The 5,416-nt window shown below is 49.6% G+C and overlaps 1 pseudogene; it reads left to right on the top strand.

Moving 5' to 3' along the window:
• Nucleotides 1-377: 377 nt before the first annotated feature.
• Nucleotides 378-5,170, top strand: LOC105070605 (NXPE family member 3-like; annotated as a pseudogene).
• Nucleotides 5,171-5,416: the final 246 nt, after the last annotated feature.

Raw genomic sequence — 5,416 nt, 5'->3', positions numbered from 1 at the left:
GGGGAACGCCAAGATACCATGTGTCTGATTCCATCAACTCTAGCTTTTGCTTCTGTGTGTGAAAGAAACCCTCTTTCTAAATCCACGATGGAGATGGTGGAGGTTAGATTGTAGAAAGAGGAAACAGGAGGGCAAAGGGGGATTTAGTCTGGGTTTTGAAGTCCCAAGAGTGAAAAAGAACTTGTAAGAGGTGGGGAGAGCCAGAGACTAGGGGGTAGGTCCAAGCCTAGACCCCAGCTATGGTGGCAGTAAAAAGTGTATGTGTCAGGGGTGAGCAGATGGTGGGGTGGAAGTTAGTGGGGACCAGGAGACAGAGATACTATTTATTCTCTGTGGGGATTTAGCAAAACCCACAGACAGATGGTTTTAAGCACGAGATGGTAAAGGTTGGAGGAGCAAGAGAAGGGTAGGGGATTAAGAAGTACAAACCACTATGTATAAAATAAATACCTTACAAGGATATATTGTACAGCACAGGGAATATAGTCAATTTTTATAAAGTTAAGTGGAGCATAATCTATAAAAATGTTGAATCACCATGTTGTACTCCTGAAACTAATATAATATTGTAAATCAACTATAGATCGATAAAAAAAATTTAAAATAAAAAGTTAACAGGAGTTGGTGTCTGCAGATATGTATGGTGGTGGCTCAGACACCAGCTTTGGGTCAGAAGCAGCAGGAGGCAGGGCAAGTGGGGTTCCTGCCTCAGACCCACCAGGCAGAAGAGGACGAAGTTTGGTGAATTGAGAACTTCCCAGAAGAAAGAGGAAGAGACACAAACCACTGATGGGTTCTTCTTTCTCTGCCCACAGATCTTCTACATCAAGGTTTCCTGGCCTGATAGCGCTGTCCCTCTGCCCGCAGGGCCCCGCCCTGCCCACAAGTCATTCGGCTCTCTCTCGCAGGAGCTCTCGGATCTGACCCATCTTCTGCATTGGCCTCTAACCCCAGGAGATGGGGGGGGACCTTTTGGCCTCCACCAGCCCCAAAACCTCCACTTGCCACCTGAGGGATCCTGCCCAGGCCAGCTACACCCTGGGAGGCTACCTGGAGGCCGTCCTTATCACCAGAGACCACCAGGGCAGGCCCAAGACCCACGGTGGGGATCTATTTCGGGCACAGCTGTTGGGTCCTGACCTGAAGGCAGGTGTCCCTGGAGATGTCAAAGATCTGGAGAACGGCACATACCTGCTGTCCCTGCCCCTGCTCTGGGCTGGGCAGGCCCAGGGGCAAGTCCAGCTGATCCACTCCAGTGAGGCAGTTAGGGTTCTGCGGGGGATCTGGAGAGACCAGTGGGCCACAGTTGATTTCATGGGTTATTTCCAGGGACCCACGGGATATGAAGAAATTGTCACTTGCAACGTTAACCCCCTGTTAATCGGGGAGGAAGGGTCTGCCTGTCACTACAGGGATGAAGATTCGGGTGAGCTCTGGTTCTGCGCTCGACCCCCGACCCTTCCCTGCGACTCCTTGTAGAACATTCAAGTGGACGTTACTGGAACGTGACCACACCACACGAGGAGGCCCTGCTGGCACGGTAAGAAAACCAGCATCGTCTGGGATGTCTGTCCCAATCCCTGAATCCCAGTGCCTGAGATTCCTCTGCCTGAGTCCTACTCTTATCATTCAGCTATTCACTCCCATTAAACACGTTTCCTGAGCACCTACCCCAGGCCAGGTCTCACTCTAAGAGCTGACAACTTTTAAGTAATAGTTGGTAAAGGTTTTCACCCACCTTCCTCTCCTCCCCATGCTCCTGACTGACCCCAGTGCTTCCCAACATGGCCCTGCATGGTATATACCGTGCCCCCACGCGGCCCTGCGTGGTATATACTGTGTCCCCACGGATTGGGAACTGTGAGTAACACACTATCTCTTCAATGGCAACCATCTCCTGATCTGTTGGCCTCACCAGATCTGAACAAAACCAAAGTCCTGGGTCCATTTTAAAAACAATTTTGCTTTCTGCACTGATGAAATCCCTCAGGGTGGGAAATTCAAAGACCCTGGATCCCAGAGCTCCAGCTTCTAATCCCATCCCCAGCCCCATACGTCACAGTCTCCTAGGAGCCCTGACACTGGACAGATGCTCTTGACGTGGAGAACTTCCTTTCCTCCAAACACCCCCAACCCCTGCACCTCGCTCCAAGATTCCTTCCCATTACACATTCCCCTCTTGCCAACTGGTCTCTCTTCAGGAATGTGACAGACCAGGCCCTCCCTCAGGGTACTTCTCCAATCTGGGTGGCTGAGAGCAGCAGGAGCCTAGGTGAGTGACCCCGGGGCTGGAAGGGAAGGCAGCCCTTAACTGCATACCCATGGCTTTAGCCTCTTGGGGCACTCACTGATTGTTTTGCTTACAAGCCATTTCTTCCAGTTCCATCCCCTCAACAACCATGCCATCCTGGGATCCCGGGCCCAAAGCCCTCTGGATTCTACCACCAGAACATGTGGCACTCGCTGTCCTGCTCCAGCCACTCCTTCTCCACGGCTGACAGCGTCCTGGGCTGCCTGGCTGGTCACATTGTCCACATGATGGGGGACTCCACGCTCCGGCAGTGGTGGGAGTACCTGTGTGACACTGTGCCCTGTGAGTGGCCATGGGGAGAGAAGGCAGGACTGATTTTGCTCTCCCTAATCTATAATATTGCCAGGAACCTCCCAGTTAGCAAGTCTGAAGACCTATTCTCGGTCCTCAGCCTCCCTGGCTACCTACAGCATTTTGTCTCATTGATTTTCCTTTGGAAACCCTCTCTTTTCTTAGCAGTGTGTTGGCACTTTCTGCGGTCTGCTTTCTGTCTGAGCTCTCCAGTGTGGAGTCATCCATTGGCTTCCCTCAGCCACCCTTGGATGAAGACTTGCCCCAGGCTAGAGATTCTGGTCCACTTCATGTCTTTGCCAAATGGTGACCAGCGGGTCCTGAAACCCAGCGTGTTCACTCAGCTGTGTGCCCTGACACAGAGCTAGAAACAAATTGAGCAAAGAATGACCAGAAAGGTAGAAAAATGGGATAATACAGTGTTACAGAAGGTAAGAAAGGAAGGTTACAGAAGGTAAGAAAGGAAGATTTCAGAAGAGGCCAACCAGCAGAGGGAAGTCAACACTATAAGGAATTGAAAGCAAACTCATTAGGGGTTTGAATGGATAATAGTGAGATCTGGGGCAACCTTGAAAACTTGAGTGGGGGTCAGCTGTAGGGTTTCGGGAGAAAGTTTATGTCCTAGAAAGAGGGGACTACAATTTTTATTTCATCCAAGAGGAAGGTGCATGGTCCCATACTAACCCTTGAGCCTCCTCTCTCGTCCCCACACAGCCCTGAAGCCAGTAGGTCTCCATGCCACATGCCAGACGGGGCCCCTGATGGCCATGGACACCACTCAGGGCATTGTGCTGCACTGGCGTGCCCACCGCTGGCCCCTGCACTCCCTGCGCACACCAGTGGCCTCCCTGCACTCCGTGGCCCTGGAACTGGAGGGCCTGGCTGGGGGCCCCCGCACCATGGTGGTGCTGAGCCTGGGCGCCCACTTCACCACTTCCCCTCCATCCATCTTTGTGCAGCAACTGGCTGGGATCCGGGCCGCCGTGGTCGCGCTCCCGGCCGGGAGCCCCGCACTCTTGTGGTCATCAAACTGGCCAAAACCAGCTACAAGTTCGTGTACGGCAGCGACTGGTTCATCCTCCAGGTGAATCGGCTCCTCCAAGCTGCCTTTGCCGACCTCCATGTGGCCTTTGTGGACGCCTGGGAAATGACCACCAGCCTGGCCTTGCTGGACAGCATCCACCCCAGGAGGCACGTCGTCCAAAACGAGTTGGACTTCCTGCTCTCCTACGTCTGCCCAACCTGAGCGCTCCTGCCGGTCTGGCAGCTGTGTGGATGGAGAAGCTCATGCGATGGTCAAGTCTGGAAGCCCTTCCTCCCAGCTCACTGTACCTCTTCTGTTATCTCCTTCTAACACACAGGTCGTAATAACAACCAGCAAGAACTGGGGTGTGGGTGGCGTCAGGGGAGGGAAGCCTGGCTGTTGTCCAATGCATCTTAAGAGCTTTAGTCCCCACGTGGAAAAGCCCCGCTGAGGGGATGAGTGTGGGGGACAGAGCCAGCAACACCTATTACATTGCTGCCTTTAAGACTGTGATTTTATGTGTTGGGCTCTCTGTTGAGATGGTCCATGAACCTTATAAACATATAAGAGATAGATTCCATTTCAATTCATCAGAGCCACTGAGGAGCCTGACTACCTAGATAGTCTTTTATGGACTGATTTGTAAAATAAAATATTTCTCCTAATTATAAAAAATAATGCACGCTCTTTGTAGAAAATTGGAATAAGTACTAAGAAACAAACAAAGAAATCTTAGATTGCCATCCAGAGAGTGATGGATTGCTCAAGTGGGGTGAATGAACAGCCAGAACACAGCCTTGCTTTTCTGTGTTGGGGATGTCAGTGCTGAAAAAAGATGAACGCTATTTTCCTTATAGGACACCCAAAGGTAATGTTCTGATAACCCTTGTCTCACCAGTGAACCATATGGACCCTATTTTCCACTAGACATGGTTGAAATGTTGGAGAATCACATTACAGAAGTATCCCTGTGGTGTGCTGGCTCCCATTCCCTGCATAAGCACTACAGTGTAGGTGTTTTATAATATTAGAGAAAGAAACAAAGGAACAGGGAAATGCACTGGATGCCATATTTTTATATTCATTAAGATTGCTGCAGGGCCACATTTTTTTCCTCCATGCAAATCTGATTAAGGATGGTCAAGGCTTCCCGTGAATCTGTCCTGGGACAAATCTAGGCATGGCCAGTCCTCCAGTGAATCCTGGACAAGACAACTGAAACTCTGACTACAAGAAACATTTATAGAACATGTCGGTGTGTGCACGGTAGCTAGGAACTTTCCTGCTTGTTACACGAATGGTACAGAATTGTAGCAGAAAATTATGGAACAGTTCATGAATCATAAACATTAATTAATTATATTAGGGGAAATTACATTTCCAAAATTAAGCATTGTCATGGTTGCTTCCTTTGGGACTTACTTATTTCTGCTCCAGTTATTATGTTCCTTCTTTCAGATCAATTTTTAAATATATATATATAATTTTCTGTAAGATTAACTTAGCATGTATGGACATTATAAATTAAATAAAGTCTGCATGTGAAACTCCCCTAAAAAACTGCTTGGTGGAAAAGTCACATTTCCCAGAATTTCTTGCAACTAGGGATTGCCACGTCACACATTTCAAGCCAATGATGTATGTAAGCTGACATCCCTGAGTCGGGCTTCAGGAAAGTTCTTAACAGGCAGATAGACTTGGCTAATGAATGCCTTTTGCCCTTTTTCTCTTCTTGACCTCCTAAGATGCAGATGTGGTACTGGAGGTGGGGGGCGAATAGGTGGGGGCAG

The sequence above is a fragment of the Camelus bactrianus genome, chromosome 18 (assembly GCF_048773025.1).
Source record: "Camelus bactrianus isolate YW-2024 breed Bactrian camel chromosome 18, ASM4877302v1, whole genome shotgun sequence".
NCBI lineage: Eukaryota > Metazoa > Chordata > Mammalia > Artiodactyla > Camelidae > Camelus > Camelus bactrianus.
Note: the sequence above shows the minus strand (reverse complement) of the source record. Positions and strands in the feature narration are given on the sequence as shown.